This window comes from Monodelphis domestica, chromosome 2, assembly GCF_027887165.1.
Source record: "Monodelphis domestica isolate mMonDom1 chromosome 2, mMonDom1.pri, whole genome shotgun sequence".
Lineage (NCBI taxonomy): Eukaryota > Metazoa > Chordata > Mammalia > Didelphimorphia > Didelphidae > Monodelphis > Monodelphis domestica.
Window position 1 is genome coordinate 273,428,739 of NC_077228.1, and position 27,705 is coordinate 273,456,443.

Consider the following 27,705-nt stretch of genomic DNA (forward strand, 5'->3'; position numbering starts at 1 on the left):
CATCCCCCACTATGGATGCAACCTCTGCATGTCTTCCAGGCTCTGTCCTTCAAAATCTCTGGATCATTCCTCTATCACAACTAATCAACCCACACATACATCCTATCTATTCTTCAAGGCCCAGTTAAATTCTTCCCCAAAGCATTTTCCAGTTACTCCAAACCAAAGTGCTCCTTCCTCCAAACTTCAGTGTCATTTCAAATTTGTATTGTTCACTGGTACTTACTATAAGGTAAAAAAAGATAAAATAAAATCATATTTGAAAAGTATTGAGCAAACCCTGAAGTGTGATTGAAGCAAGTATTCTTATTACCTTGTCATTTATCTTTTTGATGTATATGACCTAGTTCTACTGCTGGGACATAAGCCCCTTAAAAAAGGCAGGTACCCAGTCTATCTCCTCAACTGTGCGTACACAAACATAAACATACACACTACTATGCTACAAGATGCCTAGAAGAGTCCTTTATAATAAAAACATTAAGGGAAAGGAGATAAAATATAATTTAAAGCAAAACTTGAACCCAGTCTTACATACTTACTTCTTGATTTGTTTTCAGTAGAGAGAAGGGGAATGAGATGACTTCAAATACAACAAAAAACAACAATAACTGTAAAATATTTTAATGTTCATCTCTCATAGATTAAGAAATCTAACAAAGATAATCGAAGAGGAAAATATAAAACTGAACAAACTGTTAGAGAACTTGGAGTTGAAAGACTTACTGCAGCTTCTGAATAGGAACATTAAGAAATATACATATTCTCTGTACTACAAGATGCCTTTTCAAAAATAGATCATATGCAAGGTCTTAAAGAAATTACAACTATACTTAAAGAAGCAGAAATATTAAATACACCCATTTTAGACATTAACAAGTAATCAATACAAAGCACACTGGTAGGTACCAAGGAGCCTCCTCAACTCAGCATGCACAAGCATGCAAACAACACACAGAGCACTGAACATATTAATAGATGTTTAAAGGTGATAACAAAAAAATCCACTGATATAACATAGCTTGAATTGTCCTTCATAATAAAAATATGAAGAAAAATGAAATAAAACATAGAGCAAAATTTGAACTCAAGCTACAAGCCTAAAGCAACACAAGTAAAATATATACATCTAAAAGGAAACAATGTCATCTTGAATAATCAATGAATAAAAAAGTAAATCACTGAAACATTTAATATGAGAGTAACAATTTAAGAAAACATATAAAGATTTTCAGGATTCTGTTAAAGTGAACCTCAAATGGAAAATATCTCTGAAAATGTACATTAAAATAATAAAGGGAGAGGGAGTATTGAAAGAATTAAATTAATTCTATACCATTTTTATTGATCCTATTTATAGTTAATTGATTTTATCCTGTAACCACATAAGTCATGGCTCTCTGTCTCTGCAGAAATTCAGCTGGCAAAAGGGTAAAGAATTTATTTGTACAAAATTATTTATAGGAGCCCTTTTTGTTTTGGCAAAGGATTTGAAATTGAGGAGATGTCTATCAGTTGGGGAATGGCTGAGCAAATGGTGGTATATGATGGTCATAGAATGCTATTCTGCTATAAGAAATAATGAACAGGATGATTTCAGAAAGAGCTGGAAAGGGGGGCAGCTGGGTAGCTCAATGGATTGAAAGCCAGGCCCAGAGACAGGAGGTCCTGGGTTCAAACCTTGCATCAGATACTTTCCTAGCCTTATGACCCTGGGCAAGTCACTTGACCTCCATTGCCTAGCCCTTACCACTCTTCTGCCTTAGAAACAATACACAGTATTGATTCTAAGATGGAAGGTCAGGGTTTTAAAAAAGAAAGAAAGAAAGAGCTGGAAAGACCTACACGACCTGATTCAGAGTGAAATAAGAAGAACCAGAAGAACATTTTACAGAGTAGCAGCAATATTGTGAGATGATTAGCTGTGAAAGACTTAGCTACTCTCAGCAATACAAAGATTTAGGACAATTCTGAAGAATTTATGATAAAGAATGGCATCCACCTCCAGGGGAAGAACTACTAGAGTTGGAATGCAGATGAAAATATGCTATTTTTCACTTTCATTTAAAAAAATTTTTTTATTTTATATGGGTATTCTCTTATGATAATGAACACTACGGAAATAGGTTTTGCATGGTAATACATGTACAATACTCAGAAAGAAATTGCTTACCATCTCTGGGAAGAAGGATGGAAGGGAAGGAGGGGGATAATTTGGATCTTCTAACTTCAGAAAACTGTGGAATTATGTAGAAAATTGTTATTACATGTAATTGGTAAAATAAAATATCTTTTAAAAAAAGACATTTGACTGGCCTGTAATGAATTGAGTTTAGAAATCTAGTTTTCTGGCTAATCATTTTTCTATTCTTGCCTCAAGGAAAGATAAAAGTGGACACCTTTGTTGCATTTTACTCATAACAGTATAAATGAACTGAGTATGAAAATTTTAAAGCTAGAATAGAAATAACCAAACAAAAAATAAGTATAATTGAGGAAATATTAAAATTTAAGAGAAATACTTAAGGGGGGTGGGAGGAGGCACCTTCCAAATTTATCATCCAAACAAACAAGCTGGTTCTTTGAAAAGACTTACAAAATTGATAAACTTTTTCACTAACCCTGACTAAAAAGAGGGAGGAAAATCCAATGTAATTAGATGAAAAATTTAAAAGACCAAACTAAAATGACAACAGGTAGCTTGCATTTATAGCAAATTTTATACTTTATCCCTTCTAATTCTCACAATCACCCTACAAACTAAACGATCACCCTAGTGCAATTATCAATAATATGGAAATAGGTCTTGATCAATGACACATTTAAAACACAGTGAAATTGTGCATCAGCTATGAGGGGGGGAGGGAAAGAACATGAATCATATAACCATGGAAAAATATTCTAAATTAATTAAATAAAAATTTTCAATTAAAAAATTAAAGTATATAAAAAATCACCTTACAAATTAGGTGCAATTATTGCAATTTACAAATGATAAGGAAACTGAAGCTGAATGATGCTAAATGACATACCTATGGTCATATGTTAAGTGGCTAAGACAGAATTTAAATTCAAATTTTCCTGATTCCAAGGTCCAGTCCTCTATCTGCTATACCACACCATCTCTCAAATACCTAAATTAACAGAGCATAAAATGAAGATCTCTAAGAATCCAATCTTAGCAAAAAAAATTTTAACCACTCAGGATGCTGTTAAAGCAGACCTCACGTAAAAATTATCCTGGTGTTTAAAATATGATATTTGAAAATATATGAAAAATATCATAATGAAACTACAAAAAATTCAATTTCCAAATTATTTACACATTAATTCAAATAGAAGTTTAAAGAGTAATACCTATGATATATAAATGATTTTTTAAAATTGAGAATAAAAATACCCTATCAAACTCCTTTGAAAAGACAAACATAGTTCTAACCTAACATGGGGAAAGATAATCAATAAAAAATACTCTAAGACTGTTTTTTAAAATACTGATGCAAAATGTTTAAATAAAATCTTGAGACTTTAGTAATATAGGCATCACTATGAACAAATTGGATTTATACCAGAGATAACTATGTGTTGGGAAAACAATGAATAATTAGTCATTATTTTAAATATCTAAAATCACATTTATTTTATCAAAAGATCAGGAAAAGCACGGAAAAAAAGAACAGGAACATTCACTATAAAGTATAGGTGTTGAAGGATCTTTCTTTTTTTTTAACTTTTGCCTTCTGTCTTAGAATTAATATTAAATATTAGTTTCATAGCAGAAGAGTAGTAAAGACTAGGCAACTGGGGTTAAGTGACTTGCCCAGGGTCACATAGGTAGCCCATATTTGGACCCACAACCTCCCATCTCCAAGCCTCGCTCTCTATCCACTAAACCATCTAGTTGCTGAAGGGCCATTCTTAATGATAAAAGTATACAACTAAAATTAAAATCTAGCATTATTTGCAATGGAGAAACACCAAGAACTTTCCCAACAAATACAAGAATAAACCAAGGATGTTCCCTCTCCCTGCTATTATTCAGCATCATCCTAGAAAAGATAATATCAAAAGGAAATAAATTGAAGTCATAAATATCGACAAAGGGGAGAAAAATTATTCCTATTAGTTAACAACTTGATGAATTTATTTAGAAATCTCAGCAAACAATTAAAGAAACTAACTTAAATAATAGTTTCAATAAAATAGTAAGATGGAAATAAATCAACAAGAACATGATAAAAAAGGGAAATTAAAAATTATTACAAAATGCATTAAAATATCTGGGATCAGTCAACTAAGTTACATTCAAGAGTGACCCATTCATTCTCTCTCTCTCTCTCATATAAACACATGCACATATGCATACACACACACATATACACACACACAGATATTCAGAAAACGCTATCTAAATTAAAGATGTAATGCTATACCAATCAAACTACCAAGGAGATACTTTAAAGCTAATTATAACAAAAAACTTCATTTGGAGAAATTGTCTAGAATCACAAGGAAAATAATGAAAACAAGTAATCTCAAGGGGGAATAGCACTTTCTGACCTGAAATTATACTATCAAGCAATTATTCATATTTCTTTTAAATTAATAATAATGGTATATATAAAATACTTTACAGTGTTTTTATTTTATTTTATTCTTTTTATAAATGAAAAGACAGGCTGAGAGAGGTTAAATGACTTGCTCAGGGTCACAAAGCAAATCAATATCAGAGGCAGTATTTACTTTTTCTGATTCCAAGTCCAACATTTTATTTATTGCACTATCTAGTTTAAAAAACAGCTGAGTTAAAAAAAAATTAAAAACAAAGAACTAAAGAATCAGAAATAGCTAAGTGTTCACTAGATCTGAGAAGAGAAATTACTCAGGTGAGAATGCCCTCTCTGACATGAGAACTGCTGGGAAAAAATGGAAAGCCAGTGGCTGAAATTAGTTTTAGTTTCATACCTTCCACTATAGAACATAGCTATCCCAAAATGGATGTCACCTGAATGCAAATGGTCACATCATTTAAAGAAATTAGATGAAAATGAGATCAAATACCTTTCGTAGCCAGGGTTAAGCTTAGGAGGAGTTTTTAACCAAAGAAGGGACAGGGACAATCACAAGATAGTTAATGATTTCATGAAACTGAAAAGCTTTTGTGCTAAAAAATTGGTGCAGCTAAGAAAAGAAGGAAAATTATTGAGTGGAAAATATCTTTGCTTGAAATATCTGTGATGAGATTCTTTAGCCAAGATGGCTAAAAAAAAAAATACAAATACACCAGACCCAGAGCCATTCCCCAGTAGTTAAGTGATCAAAAGACAAGAAGTTCTAAAAATCTAAAAAGATTAGAAAACATGAAAAAATGGCTCTAGGCCAGTAAAGATAAGGGAAATGTAAATCAAAACAACTCTGGAGTTTGCCTCATAAATTCAACAAATTGGCAAAGGTGACAAAGGATATAAATATCAGTGTTGGAGGATTATGTAAATAAAATCATACCAATAACCTGTGGAATCCCAACAGATGCCATTTTGTTTGGTTCTTTCTATTTTGCGATTGTCTTCCATGTTGTGAGTTGGCCCTCGCTTTGCTGTAAATCTTATGGTTATGGGAAAATTGAGATGTTGATATTATTCTGGGAAATTGGGGTAGTAGGTGCTGACCACAAGATGTTCTGTACATACTGTGGTATGTTTTTGTAATAACCACAGAATGTACCAGGATATTCTTGAAATAACCACAAGATTTGTAAAACACTGGCCAATCAGAAAAAGAAAACACCCCAAATTACTCAAGATTGTATAAATTGATTGGTTCCTCATTGTTGATTACAAGAAAGCTATGTTAACTGAATAGGGTCCTTGTATCTAATAAGGAAGTGACTAGCAATTGTTAGCCTTGCTAATAAATTGATTTGCTTGGAAATTTGAATATTTGTTTCCTCAGTTTCAATCACTATATTAATGGTGGAGCTATGAATTAGTACAACCATTCTGGAAATTAATTTTATTATTTTTTATCTAAATCCAATAATAATAGCTACCACTTATGTAGCACTTTATATATTTATTTAGTCAATTTAGATTATTCCTTGGTTAAAAGAATCATATTCTTTTCCTCCCTCCCCTCCCCTTACCCTTCCCGTAGCCAATGCGCAATTTCATTGGGTATTACATGTGTCCTTGATCAGAACCTATTTCCATGTTGTTGGTGTTTGCACTAGGATGATCATTTAGAGTCTACTTCCCCAGTCATATTAACATCGACCCAAGTGATCAAGCAGTTGTTTTTATTTGGTGTTTCTATTCCCACAATTTTCCCTCTGAATGTGTATGTTCTTTCTCATAGATGCCTCCAAGTTGTCCTGGATCACTGCATTGCCACTAATGGAGAAGTCCATTATGTTCGATTGTGCCACAGTGTATCAGTCTCTGTATACAATGTTCTCCTGGTTCTGCTCCTTTCACTCTGCATCAGTTCCTGGAGGTCATTCCAGTTCACATGGAATTCCTCCACTTTATTATTCCTTTGAGCACAATAGTATGGAAATTAATTTTAAATCCTGCCTAAAAAAGAAAATGACTGGGGGTAGGTGGGTGGCTCAGTGGATTGAGAACCAGGCCCAGAGATGGGAGGTCCTGGGTTCAAATGTGACCTCAGACACTTCCTAGCTGTGTAACCCTGGGCAAGTCACTTAACCCCCATTACCCAGCCCTTACCACTCTTCTGCCTTGGAACCAATAAACAGTATTGATTCTAAGACAAAAGGTGAGAGTTTAAAAAAAATAATTAAATGTCTCTTCCCTTGGCCTAGAAATTCTATTTACTTATTACTAATTTATTTATTACTAACTTTTACCCCAAAGACAAAGATGGGAAGAAAAGTCCTTTATGTGCCAAAATACTCACAGAAACCTTTTTTTTTTCTTGGATAGCAAAGAACTGTAAAACAAAGTACAGACAGTTCTTACATTATACAAATATGGCTTTATGTAAAGAATTCTAAAAGAAATCTGTATTGCAGCAAATACCTATGTTAACTTTACTAAACAATACTGTACTCTCTCTCTCTCCATTCCTCCCCCTCTGCTTAGTGTTCTCCTCATTTTCCAACCCCTCTCTCCCCAACCACCAAACAACAACAACAAAACAACAAAAGTAAAAATAGAAAAACTCTCCAAGTGAAAGCAAAACAGAAGTTCAGAGAGATGGATTGAGGACTTACTTTGAGACCTCCCATTCCTGCTGTTTCTCCCTCCATGGTACACAGTCCCCTTCCTCCCCCACTCCCTTTCCTATGCCCATAGGCAAATTCTTCCTACTTAAAAATGACTTTACAAAGAGGTCTGCTCCATTTAAGTAAAGTGAGAACTACCTGCAGATGTTCATAAATTAGGGATAGCTAAACAAATTGCAGTACATAAATGTCATGGGAAATTATTGTGCTTTAAAGAATAATTATGAAGAATTCAGAGCATAGGAAGAATTTTACATAATGAAACCTTTGTGTCATGTAAAATAAAATATATAACAAAGTATAAAATATAAAAATATGTGATATAAAATATAATATAATATAAAGTAAGAAGAACATACACACAATGACTATGGCAATGTACATGGAAATAATTTTTAAAAGCCAAACAACTTAATGTTATATGATTATAATGGCCAAGCCTAGCCTCAGAGACAAGTTGAGAAAATAAACCTCTCTGATACTATGGGTATAGAACACTGAGCATACTATCAGATTCCATCAATGTGTATATACTATTAGATATGGTTTTACTTAATTTTTTCCCTCTATTTTATTCTCTGTTATGAGGGATGGCCTACTAGGGAAGGAAGGTGATGTATATATGTAGAAATGACAATGATGTAGAAAACAAATGATATCTGGGCAGCTGGGTGGCTCTGTTGATGAAGAACTAGGTCTTGAGACAGGAGGTCCTGGGTTCAAATTTTACCTCAGACACTTTCTAGCTATTTGACCAAGGGCAAGTCACTTAACTAACTGCCTAACCCTTACCAGCCTTGTAACCAACATTTAGTATCAAGTCTAAGACAGAAGGTTAGGGTTTTTAAAACATTATATTAATAAAAAATTTTGTAAATAGTGATATCACCAGAGAAATAGCCATAACCATTATGAAAATGTCATGAATGGTAATTTTTACTATATTTTCTTGACTTATATTGCACTTTACCTTTTTAAGGTCCTTTATCAAATAATTATTTCACTTTTCCCTTCAATATGATCCCATGAAGTTAATAGGGCTAGTCAAAGTCAAAGCTTTGTTAAGTAGCCTCCTGGGGCAGAATATCAAAGATTGGGCCAATTCTCAATGCCTTGGTATTATCCTCCTCTATCGACCACCTTTTCTCCTAGCACCCAGAAACAAATGAAAAGGTAGTGCTTTATATATTTGGCAAATTTATATATATATGGTAAATTACTATAGTTTACAAAATAACTTTAGGGCTAAAAAGCAAACTTTCTCCCCAAGAATAGTAAATAACAACCCTCTAACAACTTTACGCTAACCCTAGAAAGAAGACATATAAACAGTACAGAAGGAAAGCCAGCTTGTGAGATTAATGAATTGGTAAAGGTCATAAAACATTGCTTTCATTCTATTGCTATTAGTAGTGTCAGTTTACAGATAAGGAAACCTTGAATCCTCCACACAGTATTTCAGTGAACCAGCAGTACACAAAACAGCTGGCAGGGAAGGAGAAAAGTATATAGTCTATAGCTGTTGAAAACATGATTTCTCTATAGGCATTTGTTAAACAAGCAAACTAGTAAACTACTTATTCCTTTAGGGGGTTGGGGGAAATTTGGGAGCAGTGGAAATAAAAGTTTGGGAAGGAAAACATGGATATTTGGAAGAAAATTAAAATAAGAGTAATACCAATTTCAGTATCCTCTAAAAGTCTAGTCACTCTGTTTTTGTTGTTCAGCCATTTTTCAGATGTTTTGATTCTTTATGTTCCTATTTGGGATTTTCTTTGCAAAGATACAGGAGTAGTTTGCCATTTCCTACTCCAGCTCATTTTATGGATGAAAAAACCAAGGCAAACAAGGTTAAGTGACTTGCTGAGGATCACTCAGCTAGTAATTGTCTGAGGTAAGATTTGAAATCAAGAAGATGAGTCTTCATGACATCTAGAGCTGGCACTCTATCCATTGCACCACTAGCTGAACAATCACTTTGTTTAAAGAAAACAACAATAACAACATATTACCATCTCTTCTGAACAGAAATGAGTATTGGCTTCCAAGTCAAGGAAGGTTTCAAACCAAAAGATCATATTGATGACTTGATGTACATGGATGACATTGAGTTATTTAATTCACTGAAGAAACACATTCAATCACATATTTATCTCACAGAAAATTTTTCTTTTTTTAATTTAAATTTATTTTTTTATTTAATTGATTAGAGTATTTACCCAGGATTACAAAAATCATGTTCTTCCCTTCCCCTCCTCTCCCCCAAATCCCCTCCCATAGCCAATGCACAATTCCACTAGGTTTTACACATGTCATTGGTCAAAACCCATTTCCATATTATTGATATTTGCACTAAAGTGATCATTTAGGGTCTATAACCCCAATCATATCCCTACTGACCTATGTGATCAAGCAGATTTTCTTCTGTGTTTCTACTACCACAGATCTTCTTCTGAATGTGGATAGTGTTCTTTTTCACAAGTCCTTCAGAATTGTCCTGGATCATTGCACTGCTACTCGTAGAGAAGTTCATTACATTTGACTTTACCACAGTGTATCAGTCTCTGTGTACAATTTTCTCCTGGTTCTGCTCCTTTCACTCTGCATCTATTTCTGGAGGTCATTTCAGTTCACATGGAATTCCTCCAATTCATTGTTTCTTTGAGCACTATAGTATCCCATGACCAAAAGATACCACAATTTGTTCAACCATAATGCAATCAAAGGGCATCCCCTCATTTTACAATTTTTTTTGCCACCACAAAGAGCATGGCTATGAATATTCTTTTACAAGTCTTTTTCCTTATCTCTTTGGGGTACAAACCCAGCAGTGCTATGGCTGAATCAAAGGGTAGTTGGTCTTTTAGTGCCCTTTAGGCATAGTTTCAAATTGCCCTCCAGAATGGTTGAATCAATTCTTAACTCCACCAGCAATACATTAAAGTCCCAATTTTGCCACATCCCTTCCAGCATTTATTACTTTCCTTTGCTATCATGTTAGCTAATATTCTGGGTGTGAGGTGATGCCTCAGAGTTGTTTTGCTTTGCATCTCTCTGATTATAAGAGATTTAGAACACTTTTTCATGTGCTTATTGATAGTTTTGATTTCTTTATCTGAAAATTGCCTATTCATGTCCCTTGCCCATTTATCAATTGGGGAATGGCTTGTTTTTTTGTACAATTGATTTAGCTCTTTATAAATTTGAGTAATTAGACCTTTGTCAGAGGTTTTTGTTATGAAGATTTCTTCCCAATTTGTTGCTTCCCTTCTAATTTTAGTTGCATTGGTTTTGTATATACGAAACCTTTTAAATTTAATGTAATCAAAATTATTTATTTTACATTTTGTAATTTTTTCTAACTCTTACTTGTTCTTAAAATCTTCCCTTTCCCAAAGATCTGACAAGTATATTATTCTGTGTTCACCTAATTTGCTTATAGTTTCCTTCTTTATATTCAAGTCATTCACCCATTCTGAGTTTATCTTGGTGTAGGGTGTTAGATGTTGATCTAAACCTAATCTCTCCCATACTGTTTTCCAATTTTCCCAGCAGTGTTTGTCAATTAATGGATTTTTGTCCCAAAATCTAGGATCTTTGGGATTATCATAGAGAGTCTTACTGAGGTCACTTACCCCAAGTCTATTCCACTGATTCCCCCCCTTCTATTTCTTAGCCAGTACCATATTGTTTTGATGACCATTGCTTTATAGTATAGTATGAGGTCTGGTACTGCTAGGCCACCTTCCTTCAGATTTTTTTTCAATATTTCCCTTGTTATTCTTGATTTTTTGTTCTTCCAAATGAACTTTGTTATAGTTTTTTTCTAATTCAGTAAAAAAGGTATCTTGGTAGTTTGATGGGTATGGCACCAAATAGTTTGGGTACGATTGTCATTTTTATTATGTTAGCTCATCCTACCCATGAGCAATTAATGTTTTTCCAATTATTTAGATATAGTTTTAATTGTGTGGAGAGTGTTTTATAGTTGTGTTCAAATAGTTCCTGTGTTTGTCTTGGCAGATAGATTCCTAAGTATTTTATATTGTCTAGGGTGATTTTAAATGGAATTTCTCTTTCTAATTCTTGCTGTTGGGATGTGTTGGCCATATATAGAAATGCCAATGATTTATGTGGGTTTATTTTGTAACCTGCAACTTTGCTAAAGTTGTCAATCATTTCCACTAGCTTTTTGGTGGATTCTCTAAGATTCTTTAAGTAGACCATCATACCATCTGCAAAGAGAGATAGCTCGGTCTCTTCATTATCTATTTTAATACCTTCAATTTTTTTCTTCTCTAATTGCTATTGCTAGTGTTTCTAGTATAATGTTAAGTAATAGAGGTGTTAAATAATAGAGGTAATCCTTATTTCACTCCTGATCTTATTGGGAATGCATCTAATTTATCCCCATTGAGATGATGCTTGCTGATGATTTTAGATATATACTGTTTATTATTTTTAGGAAAGGCTCATCTATTCCTATACTTTCTAGTGTTTTCAGTAGGAATGAGTGTTGTATTTTGTCAAAGGCTTTTTTTTTCTGAATCTATTGAGATAATAATATAATTTTTGTTGGTTTGCTTGTTGATATGGTCAATTATATGGATGGTTTTCCTAATATTAAACCATCCTGGCATTCCTGGTATAAATCCCACCTGATCATAATGAATGACTCTCATGATTACTTGCTGGAGTCTTTTTGATAGTATTCTATTTAAAATTTTTGCATCTATATTCATTAAGGAGATTGGTCTATAGTTTTCTTTCTCTGTTTTTAACCTGCCTGGTTTTAGAATAAGTACCATATTTGTGTCATAAAAGGAATTTGGTAGAACTCCTTCTTTGCAAATTACGTCAAATAATTTGTATAGTAATGGGATAAATTGTTCTTTGAATTCATTTGTGAATCCTCAGGTCCTGGGGATTTTTTCTTAGGGAGTTTTTTGATGGCTTGTTCAATTGCTTTTTCTGATACAGGATTATTTAAGTACTCTATTTCTTCCTCTGTTAATCTAGGCAATTTATATTTTTGTAAATATTCATCCATATCACCTAGATTACTATATTTATTGCCATATAATTGGGCAAAATAGTTTTTAATGATTGCCTTAATTTCCTCTTCATTAGATGTGAGGTCTCCCTTTTCATCTTTGATACTATTAATTTGGTTTTCCTCTTTCCTTTTTTTACTAAATTGACCAGTACTTTAACTATTTTATTTTATTTTTTCAAAATACCAGCTCCTATTCTTATTTATTAATTCAATAGCTCTTTCATTTTCGATTTTATGAATTTCTCCTTTAATTTTTAGGATATCTAATTTAGTTTTCATCTGGGGATTTTTAATTTGTTCCCTTTCAAGTTTTTTGATTTGCATGTCCAATTTGCTGACCTCTGCCCTCCCTAATTTGTGAACTCAAGGATATGAACTCAAGGATATAAATTTCTCCTTGAGCACTGCTTTGGCTGCATCCCATAGATTTTTTAAGGATGTCTCTTCACTGTCATTTTCTTCAATGAAATTATTGTTTCTATTTTTTTCTTTAACCAGTTTTGGGGAATTCATATCATTTAATTTCCAATTAATTTTTGATTTGACTCTCCATATACCCTAATTATTATTTTTATTGCATTATGATCTGAAAAGGTTGCATTTGTTATTTCTGCTTTTTTGTACTTGTTTGTCATATTTTTATGCCCTAGTACATGGTCAATCTTTTGTGAATTTACTATGTGCTACTGAAAAGAAGGTGTATTCCTTTTTGTCCCTATTTATTTTTCTCCGCATATATATTAACTCCAATTCTTCTAAGATTTCATTCACATCTCTTACCTCTTTCTTATTTACTTTTTGGTTTGATTTATCTAGATCTGACAGAGGAAGGTTCAGGTCTCCCACTAGTAGAGTTTTACTATTTATTTCCTCCTTCAACTCCACTAGTTTCTCCTTTAGAAATCTGGATGACATACCATTTGGTGCATACATGTTGAGTACTGATATTTTCTCATTGGCTATACTGTGATGTAATTACCTTCCCTATATCTTTTAATCAGATCTATTTTTATTTTGGTTTTGTCAAATATCATGATTGCAACTCCTGCCTTCTTTTTCTCAGTTGAGGCCTAATAGATTTTGCTCAAACCTTTAATTCTAACCCTGTGAGTGTCTACCCACCTCATGTGTGTTTCTTGTAGACAACATGGTAGAATTTTGGTTTCTAATCCACTCTGCTATTTGCTTTTGTTTTATGGATGAGTTCATTCCATTCACATTCAGAGTTATAACCACCTCTGTATTCCCCAAGTTTTTTATATCCTCTCCTAGTTCTTCCCTTTCTTCTTTCACTATCTTTTTAAACCAGTGGTTTGCTTTTAATCAGACCCCCTAATCCCCACCCCTTATTATATTTCCCTTTCTGCCCCTTCCCTTTTTGTTCACTTCTTTGTTTTATTGTCTATTAAATCCCCCCTCTTTCCTTCCTTTTTTTGTACTCCTACCCCACTCTGCCCCCTCCCCTTAGTTTTTCCCTTCTCACTTTCCCTGTAGGGTAAGATAGAATTCTATATCCCAATGGACCTAGATGTCTTCCCCTTCAGAACTGATTTCACTTAGAGTAAGGTTTAAGTGTTACCTATTAGCACTCTCTTTCTCTCCTTCTTATAACAGTATTCTTCCCCTCCCCTTCCCATGAGTCTCTTTGTGTGATTATCAATTATCCTATTTATCTTATTCCTTCAAGTTTCTCTTGGTGTCATCTTCTATTCCCCCCTCCCTTTAATAGATGTTGTCATAGCAAATATTCATAATTTCCAAGCTAGATGGAATAAGATGCAATAATATAGTGATCAAGTAGAAGAAATCAAAATCAAGTAGAAACAGGATAAAAATCATGTTTTTCTCATTCTATCTGCTACTAAAGGTGTCCAAGATTCTATCAGTGAGCCTATAAACAATGATCTTATATCCCAAGATTTTTATTTGATTAGAAAAAGTGGTCATTTGATCCACTTCCACAAGAGTGTGTATAACATTAAATATAAAAGAATGAGGCCAACTTGTCCCCAAGATCATTTTTATATGAACCCTATCAAAAATTTTAGAATGAGAAATCTTACATTTTATAGACCTCTAAAAGCACTTTCATATATATTATCTTTCAAAAATACAAACATGTATTATATACATGTACTACATGATATATTACTCATGTATAAATCTTTATATATGAAAATTAACCCAGTAATAAACAGAATTTTAGTATACAACAAATGAAACTCATTCATATAATAGATAAGAAAAAGGCTGCTAGAGAAAAACAGAGAACACTGGTTGGAGTCAATAATGAAAGATAACTATAGCGTAGGTAAAGCCCTAGATTTCTGATTTTAAATTCTGACTACGCTACTTACTATCTTTGCAACCTTGAGAAAATGCATCTTCTCTGGCTCTGTTTCCTTATCTGTTAAAGGAGGAGGCTGAAATAGATCAAGAGTTCTTAACCTTTTTTTGTACAAGCATCCTTTTGTCAGTCCTGTGAAACTTATGAATTCCTTCTCAGAATAATGCTTTTAAGGACATAAAATACAAAGAATTTACAAAGTAAACAAATTATATTGAAATAAAGTTATAAAATAGTTTTAAAAACAAGTTTACAAACCCAAGTTAAGAACTCCTGTACTAGAAAATCTCTGAGGTCATCCAAATCTAAATCTCATCATTCTAAATTGGAGCTTTTTTGAGAGGAAGTATAGTAATGAAGGTGGGACCATTAAGCACTTAGAACCCCTGGGTGTCAGAAGAGTTAGGGCAGGGGTAACTAAAGATCTAGTTCCTACCTGGGAAAAGAGGTAAAGGAAATTAATTTCTTTTTTCATTTTCTTCTCTCCACCATAATAAAAACAGGAAGTACCTTTCTTCTCCACACTTTTTAACTAGGTGTAATTCCTAACTAGGAAAGGTGGCAATGGAAATAGAAGGGAAAACAATATTGGTCATCCTGTTACAACTTTACCTATAACCAATAAGCAGCCAGGCAAAATGGAACATGGGGGGCAGGGGGAAGGGAACAAGAGGACAAATTATGAAGAAAAATAAAGAGTTTGTTCCCAATCTCTTTACCACCATTGAGCAGATTCTTGTATTTATGGTCTCACAGGTAGAAAGACCATCAGCACATTGGTCTTACCTATTTTCTGAATCATCATTTCCCACTGCAAAAACAGCTTAGGAGCTCACCAGGCTATAACTAGTTCTAGAATTCCAGGAATGGGTCTAAAGATGAAGAAACAAAATAACAAAAACAACTTCACCAATGATTAAGATTCTATCAATTTGTCTTTCTCAGATTCAAATCAGGAGTTTAGGTTTTCTTCAGAGTAAGAACAGAAGGCATTCCTTCAAATCTATTATCATAAAGTCAGAGATTTCGAGCTCAGAGAAAGGACTTAAAGGTCATCTAATCCAACCTCCTCATTTTACACATGAAGAAACAGAGACCCAGTGGAGTTGAGACTTGTCCAATGTCACATAGCAGTAAGTGGCATAGCTAGGATCTAAACCCAGGTCCTCTGAATCCAAATCCAAAATACACATATAAATAATATGTGTATGCATAGATAATCAAATAAAAATGTTTTATTCTAAACTTAATGATAAATAGAATTGGCATTTGAATACGCCCAACAGAATAGAAAAGGATGATTTGTGCAATGAAACTATAACTATATATATATAATACATATATATATATATATATAACGTATGCTTTTCTTCTTAAGTATATGATAAAATCAAATTATAGCTTTTGAGACTGTTCTGCTATTCTAGTTTTTTCTGGACTTCTGTTCTTGTCCGTCATTAAAAAAAAATGTCCTATTAATCCTCTTTTCTTTCTTTCTTTCTTTACTTCTTTCTTTGTTTCTTTCTCTGCCTTATCTCTATCTCCTTATTCTTTCTACTTTCCCCTATTTGAAAAGGGAAAAAAAAGAAAATCAGAGTCCTTGTAACAAATAAACATAGTGGAGCAAAATAAATTCCCACAAATGTATGTCTCATTCTGCATCTTGAGTTGATCACCTCTCATAAGAGGTAGGTACTTAATCATCAGTCCTCTGGAATCATGCTTGGTCACTGTATTATTGATCAAGAGTTCTCAAATCTTTCAAAGTTGTTTTTCTTTATAAAGGTGTTATTGTATGCATTTTTCTGCTCACTTCACTTTGAATCTACTCTTATAAGTCTCAGGTTTCTCTGAAACCATCCATTTCATTATTTCTTATAATTCCATAATATTCTATTACATTTATATGTGTTATCATTTCACCTCTGGTTTCCAAATATTTGCTACTACAAAAAGTATATATATACTGCTATAAATGTTTTTGTAAACATGGATCCTTATTATTTTTTTCCTTGTTATTTTGATCTTGCCAGGGCACACAACAAATAGCTGGTATGGTATTTACATAGTTTAATAACTTTTGGGGGCATTGTTTCAAATAGAATAACTAGACCATTCACAATTTTTTAAAACCCTTACTTCCCATCTTAGAATCAATACTGTGTATTGGAAAATAATTTGGAATTATGCAAACAAAATTATTAAAATATCCATATCCTCTGGCTCAGAAATTACTTTCTAGACATATCTCAAAGGAAGACAATGACAAAAAGGCAGGATCCATATAGATCAACAGCACGTTTTATGGTAGCAAACAACTGGCAACACAATAGTTGCCTCTCCATTTGGAATTGGCTAAATTGTAGCATATGAATGTAACAGAATATTATTGTGCTATAGAAATGACAAATATGAAGAATACAGAGGATGAAGAAAAGGATTTACATGAATGTAAACAGGAAAGCAAAATATATAATAAAATAAGTGAAAGGAACAACCACAAAACAAACAAAATTGAATGTTGTAAAATTATGTCAAGTTTAGCCTCTATGAAGAGGGATATGAGAAAACAGCTTTCCCTCCCACTACTCTGCAAAGGTGAGGGGATCCAATTACATGAACTATGCATATAACATCAATTTAAAAAATATTATTTAGTTTTCCTGATTTTTTTCCTTTTCTTCCTCTTAAAAAATTATTTACTGTAAGCAAAGGTCCCCTGGGAAGGCGTAGTAGGGAATGTGAGTGATATGAAAACAAAAAATGTAAATAAAAGTCTATTTTTTTAAAAGAAGCAAGTACCAGAGATGACCTTTTAATTGCTAATGAAGCAAGCATGAAGCTACAACATAAGCATCCTTCAATCATTCCTTCATTTTTTTTTAACATTTCAATTTACCAGGGGCAGCTGGGTAGCACAGTGGATTGAGAGCCAGGCCTAAAGATGGGATGTCCTAGGTTCAAATCTGGTCTCAGACACTTCCTAGCTATGTGATCCTGAGCAAGTCACTTAACCCTCATTGCTTAGCTCTTACCACTCTTCTGCCTTGGAACCAATACACAGTATTGATTTTAAGATGGAAGGTAAGGGGTTAAGAAAATTCCATTTACCAAGTGTCCATTACATGACAGTTATAGGGGTAGCTTGGGTTAATGTTGAACTCCAGAGTTCAAATTCAGATTCTGACACTTGACCTTAGGAAAACTACTTAATTTCTCTCCTCAAACAACTAGAAGAAATTCATCTACTACATTATCAAAAGACCAAGAAATTAAAGATAGTATAAAAGTATATAAAAAGCAATGTGACCCTAGGCAAATCTTAATAATCCCAATTACCTAGCCCTTATTTTCTGCCTTAGAATCTTTACTTAGTCACAATTCCAAGATAGAAGGTAAGGGTTAAAAACAAAAGTACATACATGGGATGGTGCTAGGTGAAGAGCATTCAACTACACAAAGGAAAGACTTTCCTGCCCTAACGTTTGTTTTTTTTTTTAAGCAAACTGGTTGTTTAATGATTCAACTTAAGAGAAGTTTACTTCTCTTACTTCAATATTTGATATTTTAAGAATCATCACTGTAGGTACTCCAGCTAACATATTTTATTAAATACTTTTCATCTGATGCCATGATTGAATAAAATCATCACTAATTGGCTATCCTTCTAGACCAAAGCCTTTCTCAACTTAGAGAGGTTGATCCTCCAGCAACCAACATATAAAGTTATTGCTAGTCAGTACTCAAAGCTATACTTGTTTGTTAGACCTCCTTTGAGGACTTATGCTCCCATAGCATAGTCTTTTAAAATCCAGGCCCATTTTCATGCCACCACGAAACATTACAATACAATACTATGCATGAATGAGTATGAAATGCAGTGTTGTATAGTGAGATATAATAATGGACCTGGAGTCAGGAAGACCTGTCCAACCCTAAATCTATGATTCTATGATCCTAAACTGGTAGAAATTACTTAAATGCCCGATTGTTACTGAAAAATAATCCAGTTTTTAAAAGCAACTGTTCTTTCTCAAAGTTTTACAAGTATTTTCTTTGAGACACCAATAAATCATTATAAACTAAATGAGCAAAAAAATGTTTATTCATCTTTTTCAGGATATGAATTGAGGAAGAAGGTGAAGACAATTAGCAGCAATGCCTATATATTTGATCAAAGCGAATTGTTTCAAACAAATCATCTTTGTCTACCAATCTAAAGGGGTCAAAGATGCCTTGTTGTAGTCAAGTCTGCTATTTTGAACAAAATAATTATAAATTCAAATATTTCAAAAGGATTTGACTAGATTCCACAAAATTTTTTTTCAGCAAGTAATAATAGTTCACATTTATACAGTGCTTTTAAGAGTGTTTACATACAGATCACAAATGTTATTGTCTGAAAGGGAAAATGGCTCAGTTGAAATGTTATTGTCTGAAAGGGAAAATGGCTCAGTTGATTATCTTAAAACAAAAGATATATGTTGTCTATAACAATTATACCAAGTAAAAACAATCTTCTCTTCCATGTTGACTGATGTATGAACTATCACTTTACTCTTTAATGAGTTGATTACAGAACTAATAGTTCTCTTTGTATTGAAGAAAATATCCCCAAACTATATAAGTTTATTACCTTAGTTATTAATAAAGCAATTTTGTGGCTATATTTTTCTTGGTGATGATTCTCCTCCTATCAAGAGATGGGAAAAATATTTCCCAAATAATCATGATTAATCAATTTAATCAGTGATAGTTGTCCTCCCAATAACTTCACCAATATATTCTTTATTTTATTATGAATTATAAAAATAACCAAATCAGTTTTTTTCTGAGAGCTACAAAATTCATCTGAAAAACTAAATATATTGTTTTCCTGGGTTGTGAAGAATATCACAAAGTTATCTTGTATAGGAAAAAATATTAAATTGAAGCCTTCACAATTAGTTAATTCTATTATGATTATAATTTTAAAGTTGTACAATTAAAGTTATTTACTCTAGCTGATAAATGGGGTGAGCTATAATTAAATGATTTCAGATATCTAGTTATAAGATTCTTCTGTTCTCACACTTGATCAAAAGTAGGTTGCTGTAGTGCCATAAATATTAGCTTAGCACTGCCCTAAACCAATAATAAGAATTTACAAGTACCAACCTTTCCTACAAAAGCAGGATAAACAGCACCACCCAGAAAATTCAACCAATGACATATTTGTCTAATCACTTTGGTATGGAAGATTCATGACAGAAGGGACCTTTCATGTCAGTAACTGTACTTGGTACACGCTGTAGGTGCACAATTGTTTATTAGTAATAATCATCTTCAATTCTTGGAAAGCTGGTGCCAGATAGTAATCTCATTCCCTAGATGACATAACTAGGATTTGAAAGAGAGAGAAAGAGTTTAACTGCCAGTTCTGCCTTGGATCAATTATGCCTTGGTGACTCCTAACCAAAAACTTTCATCAAATTTCAGTGTAAAGTGGCATAACCACAAATAGCTAAGGAGCAGGGCAAAGAAGGTCCAGGAAGGCAAGTTGGTATATGACCGAAGACTATTATTCTTTTCTAATTACAGAATTTAAAGTCAATAGGTACTTGTTTCTTAACTCATATGTCTTTCATCAATGTCATAGTATATCTTCTTCACTTAAAAATGGATAAAATATTTTTTCAACCTTTTGACAATGGTATTCATAAAGAACTTAAAGAGTCTGGAGGCAGAAAATCTTAGATGGGGAACATGGGCACATCTTAGTGTGTTTCCATAAAACAAAATTTTTTTTTTCTACAGGTAATTTCCTTCAGATGGGCTTTCAACAAACTATCCTGTTCACATGCCCCTATATTGAGAAAGCCAGATTGAATCTGGGGTATCATCATCTAGCCTAGCCCTTTCCTTGGCCAGATGAAAAGACTCAGATCCAGAGAGGGAGGGTGATCTACACTAGGCCACACAGCCAGTCAATGGTACAGTGAGATTAGTATCCAGTGCTCCTTCCTCCCAAGCCAAGGTCTTTCTGCTCCACATCATGCTGCTTCCCAGGCAGTATTTCAACATTTATCAATTAATTACTGCCATCCTAATGCATGGGTGATTTTTTGAACTGGGGCCAAAAGCTACATGCCTATGTTGCATATTAAAATACAATACTGTTTTATTGAGTCCTGTTTTTAAAGTTAAACATGGAAATCATTTTATTGGTTAATATTTAACATACATAACAGAACATTCCATCCTTACTTGGGACATACCTGATCATAAAAGCAACTATAATCTTTAGGACTCCCCCTTCTTAGCAGTAACACAATTCAAAACCTGAGGCAGATCATTTTCAGTTTTTACAGTCTTGCCTTCTTATCTGAAGCTTATAGTTTAGTCAGCTTTCCATTTCCACAGATAGATAAATAAAAATAGATATATACTTTCTGATGTTGAGATTAATCTGAAAATTTTAGTTCATTTTTTTTTACCATTTCCAGAGAAAAGGGAGTGGCCTTTTCACTTTCTCATGAATTGTGAAAACTGTTTGGCTCATAAGGTCTTTCATAGAGAGGTCTCCCAGCTTAGTTTTGAGAATTCCTGTCCATGAACCCTAACTTCCAGCAAGCTCACATTCTAGTTCTTGTCTAAATACTTTTGCACTAGCTGTCCTCCATGCGTAGAATGCATCCCTCCTCACTTAGAACTCTTGCTCTTTCAAAACTCAGATCAGCTGCCATCTCCTAAATGATTCCAACTTCAAGACCCAGCTGCTAGTACTTTCTCTCCAAACTACCTTGTAATTACTATCTATATAACTTACATACACTTACAAGGGTACATATTTCCCCTGTCTCACTAGGCAAAAGTGCCAGGTACACAGCAAGCACTTAATAAATCCCCGGTGATTGATTAGGCCTGCAGCAGAACGTTACCGATACAAGTAGAAGTTTGCCACTTTGCCTTTAGAAGTTCATGTTCACATGAGAAAAAAACAAAAATATTTTTGATCTTCCTTTATTCTCTATTCCTAAATAATTGTGACTTTCACCTACCTCTACATTATTGGCTACATAACATAATTTAAGTATGTTTGTGTCCCCTCACCAAACTCTCACATGTGTGATTGCTTACAATATTGTACTCAAAATTGTTGTTTTTTAAATGATTACACCTTTTCCAAAAAGTGAAACCAGAAAATTTCGTTATAAAGGTAGTACAAAAAGAACAGCTCAAAAGGAGTCAGAACAATTTGTTACTCTTCAGAATCTTCTGCCTTCTTGCCTTAAAATATTACATTTAATTTTTATTCCTATTTTTCAATTTTTTCCTCCCCTTTCTATCACAATGATAGAAAAGTGGACATAAAATCTGCAGTTATGTAAACTCCCCCTTGTGGTCCTATTTCCTGATCAAAAGTTTTCCAAAAGGCAGGCAATTTTTTGAAAAGAAAAGAAAATCATGAAAAAAATTTCATCCTCAATTGTTTTTATTCTAACTAATCCCAAGCTACAATATAAGAATAAAGTTGGAATGGTTTTTTTTAAACCTGTAAATTAAAAGCATAGTTATATTATGAAATAGGTTGCAATTCAATGCGAGTAAAATCCTTTTATAATCAACTACAAAAATCAATCTAAATTCTTCTGTGGTACTGGAATTTTATCGAATCAAGCAAGCACTGCTTTAAATAAGCAGACTATCCCCTGGGGCTTGGCAAGAAAAAGACAAGTTATAAAGCTATAAACTATATAGCCTACATCATTTGGGCAGATCTAGTCTTACACTTCTGGAAAGTTTTTTAAATTGTTCTAGTTGAAAATGACACTGACAGGGGACAGCTGTGTGGCTCACTGGATTGAGAGCCAGGCCTAGAGACTGGAGGTCCTGGGTTCAAATGTGGCCTCAGACAGTTCCTAGATGTGTGACCCTGAGCAAGTCACTTGACCCCCATTGCCTAGCCCTTACCACTCTTCTGCCTTGGAGCCAATACACAGTATTGATTCCAAGAAAGAAGGTAAGGGTTTAAAAAAAATTACACTGACCTTAAGAGAAAGACCTGATCAGTACTTCATTTTCTTCATACAGTTACACCAATTTATAAGTCAATGACCTCACCCCATAAAAATTTATTTTTCTTTAGGCTTTTATAAATAGAATATCTAGAAAAATAAAAATCATTTTTGCACAGGATTGACATATCTTTAGGACATGAAATTAAGATGTAGAATAACCAAATCAACTGAACACTATACTTAAGAAGTTATGGCCTACTACTATTCAATTTTGATATATATTAAAAACTTATCACTACATAAGAAAAGTCCAACATACACAATATTAAAATGTAAAATTTAGTTACCAATAAGTTAGATTATAAAGTTTATATAATTTATGAAGGGACATAAACTCAAAGGATTAAATTATTTCCTGGATAGATGAATAATAAAATTTATGTTGAAGGGACAGATAGCAAGAATGTGGCAATTAAACTACCTGGGCCTCGGTTTCCCCATATGCAAAACAAGGAGATTAGACTAAACTCTAAAACTATAATTATATAATTCTAATTTACCAACAAGGTTCTTAGAGATCCAGACATATAAGAAAGGTATGATCCCTACTCTTATGAAATTACCTAACAGACAATGTCACTTGGCTTTTATCCTTTATTTAACATCTCCAATAGAAGTTCTGATTTTCTAGCATATACTTCTATCTTTAAAGGCAGCATATTGTAATAGAGTTTGAAAAGCTCTGGGTTTTCAAGAGCCAGCTCTGACATACCTTGTCTGTGTAACCCTTAGCCTCTCTGCTACAGGCAACTCTCATAAGACTATCCACTGCAAAGCTGTCTGCATTGATTGAGGGAATTTCCATAAGAAGAATTCATAAAAAGGTGAAATGAAAGGTCTGGACCAATAAAAAACTCATAAAAAAGTAGAGACAAGTTCAAAAGGAATATTGACTAAGAAATTTATTTTAAATTGGAAATGTTTATAGAGTATGTTATAGTAAAATAATTCAATTTACACTTCATTTTGAATCTGATATGTGATTAAGAATTATCTACAATGCATTAAGATAAAAAAATCAAGAAAATTAAAACTGAATTTCAAATTTTAGTTTTAAAAAGGCCTTTAAAATTAAAATGTGCTTTAATTTTAAAATCTCTATAGTGATAGTTTTAATAAGTGGAAATGTGAAGATACTATCATTTAAATAAGTTATAATATTCTAAATATGTCACAAATTATGATACTATATTGATATGCACTAATGAAAAACAAGTCATGGACAATATCAATGGCCTAATCCAATGGGGTTCCCAAAGGTTCTTTATGAATTATTGATGAAGATCAAAAACCACTCTACTCAATGAGATTCAGTGTTCACAGTCAATCCAGAAAGTCCTAAGAATCAAAGACAGACTCCAGCTTTAAAAAGCAGTAGTATCTCATGAAAGAAGAAAAAGCATAGCTTCTCTTGTTGGACTAATTCATTTTATATTAAGATACTATGAGGTGGTCTCTATTTTCCAGTTTATGAACAAACAGAAAGGGGATAAAGAATGAATTAGTAAATATATAACCACATTCTTTTGAGCTCATTGTTGAACTGACTGAGATAAATGCTTATTATTCTAATTCTCAATTTATAACTAAAATAAACATTCAAATATATACTTGGGCTTCTTTAATGACTGATTTTCTAAATAAAAGAACAGAATCAGAACTTAGCTTAGTATTTAAATAAGAAAAACTTGGAAAGGTATATTTAATTTGTAATGATTGTTCACAAGGATCCTTCAAAATACCCTATTAAAACTATCTTGTTACTTCATTAACGGCCACTTTAAGTTTGGGGGGAAAGTAAAATTCATTCAATTGTCTGACAGAGCTTACACTTTAAACTGAAAAAAAATCAAAATTAAAAACTAGCTTCAAATGTATCCTTCCTAAAACCAAGACTTACAGTTGAGCTATAAAGAGCATATACTATGCCAAACAAGTCACTTAAAAATGTATTTAAATCAAATCTTCTTGATAGGTTATTTAAATAAAATCTACCCTTATTACTTGCCAATTTTTTTAATCTTACTATTTCCACATTTAAATTTAATTTTTCATACATACATACAAAGGATGTACTACATACACTGTAGGTTGTATAGGCTTCTCATCAATGCAATTCTTAGATACTTTGTCCTACCCCACACCTTCACTCCCTCCAGTGCCCTACCATCCTTAAATAACTACACCAGTTTCTTTATAATCCAAACCAAAAGCTTAAAAAAAAGTCTAAGCACTATATTACTTTAAGAACTACTTTTTGAGAGCCAACAATAATAATTCTTCTTATAGGACTCTCCCCAAAGAAGTAAAGAAGACTAAACAGATAAAAGAGCAAAATGGAGGGGAAGGGGTTGAAAGGGATTTCAACTCTAGTAATCTGAACATTATGAAAACTCAAAACTGAGAAAGAAATCCAAAGTCCAGCTGAAAAACATGAAACAATTCAACTAGAAGCAACGGTCACAAAACATACATAGGAACTTGTCACCAACATAAAATAATTTCCCATAGTATCTCTTTGAGTCAATCTTTAAGTAATAAAATGATTCAGTTGTGACTGTTCTATTATATCAGGCTATTTTACAGTCTTAAAGCTAAATGTTTCCTTATTTCTGTCAAAATGTTACCTGATCAGATCTTGAGAAGAATAGAGCTAGAATCCTGACACACACTTAAAAATACCTAGACTTTTAGACCTTGTCTATGTCTGGGTTTTCAAAAGTTTTATCATACTACAATTCACTCAGGATCTTAAAAGACTAAATTATCATTATAATTATGAAGTAGAAAGAATCAACCCAGTCATAATACTTCCTCTACTTTAAAGAGTGAAAAATTCTCTCATATACCATTAAGAGTTCTAAAAATCATTTGTGTGGTATTTAATATTCAAACAGCACTGGTTTTTCCATCCAGTTATAATATGGTGGTAGCATTTGCTACAGGACAGGTGAAATAACAATTAAGAAGGCTACACTGTCTACCTCCCATTCTGTGGAAACTCTAAACCAAGAGATCCTTGGGAAGGCTAGGGAAACAAAAGAGAGACAAGGAGCAGATGTAGGACTAGCAAGTAACAGCCCAAAGCTCTGGCTAACTTCAGGAAAATTACACTTAAACACTGACACAGTCCAAGAAATCAATGAAGGTGTGGAAATCCTAAATTATAACTGTAACCAGTACCAACATATTTCTCAATTCCAGGCTAAAGTTCCCAACTTTTTTTTTCAGTCTCTTGGGACTGCAATTAAACAGGAAAGTGAGGTTTTCTTTTCCAGCTAAGGGAATACAGATAAACTCTTACACTCACACTTCGCTCACACGATACTTCTTCGAGTTTTGATCTGTTAAGATCCTTCCCCCAACCTCTGCCTGAACAGACAACAGCACTGAACATTGGTCATCAAGATGAGACAAATTCCTGCAACGGGGAGAAAAGAAAGACACGCTTGGAATAGTGATCTGTCAGAAATCGAATGAGAGAAAAAACAAAAGGCAAGAATCAAGACCAGAGCAACCTGTCATTTGCTTCTTTTGAGGAAAAAAAGGGAGGGGGGAGGTGCCCTAGTGGGGAGTGGTGGGAAGAAAAAGATAATCCTCCATTTGTGTTAATCTCCTCACAACTACTCCCCCCCCCCCAAAAAAAAAAACAACAACCGACTCCACCTTTGGGAAGGGTACACGCAGAGTAAATACTATGACCGCGGAGATATGAGATGGCTTGTGGGGAGGGCAGACTCTAAAAGGCTCCCAAGCTTAGGGCAAAACGAGGGACGGTCTCCAGGGAGGGGTGGTCGCTGCCTCCTCCAGTCCTACCAGGGTCACAGAGGAGCGAGACGCGGGGCTGGGAGAAGGGCGCGCGCACACATTCACTCACACTAGGTAGGAAGAGTTCACTCATTCAACTCACCTCACCTCCCAGTCCCGGTCCCACAGACTATGGCCAGCTTCCCTCCCCATGGGCTGCCCGGAGAGAAGCGGGATGGGATGGGGGGAGTAGTAGGAGGGAGTTGGGAGGGGTGCCCGGACTTGATTCCGATCCCGATCTCAAGATTCCACCAGGACTGCTGCCTCTTCCTCCTCCCTCGGGCCCCATCCCCATGGTCACTGCCCCCGCCGCACTACCTGCCGCTGCGCTTCTTTCTCGCTTGCCCGCTCGCCGCCGTGCCCAACCGCTAGCCCGCGCGCCGGTGCGCCGCCGCCGTTGACTGGCAGAGCCCAAGAGCCGGCCAGAGTCCCTCCACCCACTCCCCGACCTCCTTACGGGGCTGTACGGGGAAAGACCCTGCCCCCGCCAGCCGCAGGACCGTCCTTCGATAGGTCCTGGGGGCTGTCAGTTCCCTCCCGAAAGGCGCGCGGGCCACCGCCCCGCCTCTTCCGATTGGCCGCCCGCGCGCGGTCCATGCAAATAAGGCACCACCTCCACTCTTTCTCGACGAGTCTTTCTTTACTCCCCCTCCCGGCCCGTGCTCTCCCCTTGCCCAAGCCTCAGCAGCCCACGTGTCTTCTCGGTCCCAGACCCCGTCGCCATCCCCGCGAGCCTTGGGAGGAGGCGTGGAGCGCTTGGACGTCCCCGTACCCACTCGGCGATCTCTCCCGGGGGACGCTGCTACAAACCGCTTACTCTGTCACTGCAGGATTTCCCTCCCTCCTTTAGCCCCAGACACTCCTGCCTCTCCGCTCCATCTGATCCACTAGAACTGCCTTGCAGATGGGAAGGGGTGAGTAAGGCTTGAAAGGAGTGGTTCCGACCCTAACGCACTGCCTGGACATACTCTCGACAGCCAATCCTGGAAAGTCAAAGATGCCCAGTTTAGGACAGAGGAAATCCTCTGCCTCCTGGGCCCAGGCCAATGAGTGCTTAGTAAATATTTGGTTAATTGGATCTGTTGAACCCAGAGGGAAATATCTTTTTCTCGAGTGACTGTCATGAACTATATAGCTCACGCGTACAAAGTGGTTTAAAGGTGGCGGCCTGGTTTCCTCACAATAATCCTAT

At 34.6% G+C, this 27,705-nt stretch overlaps 1 protein-coding gene across 11 annotated transcripts in view; it reads right to left on the minus strand.

The window, feature by feature from the left end:
• Nucleotides 1-27,047, minus strand: part of FKBP5 (FKBP prolyl isomerase 5) — a 175,599-nt gene extending 148,552 nt beyond the window's left edge. For 2 of the 11 annotated variants that reach the window (XM_056818113.1, XM_016431011.2), the window contains exons 1-2: nt 26,832-27,002; nt 26,011-26,127 (exon numbers count right to left, since the gene is read on the minus strand). The gene's annotated coding sequence lies outside the window, so the exon portion shown is untranslated. Of the gene's footprint in view, nt 1-26,010; nt 26,128-26,372; nt 26,516-26,616; nt 26,791-26,831 lie in introns of those variants that run through there. The other 9 variants (XM_056818115.1, XM_056818112.1, XM_056818116.1 and 6 more) reach the window with 7 other exon arrangements.
• Between the last annotated feature and the right edge of the window lie 658 nt (nt 27,048-27,705).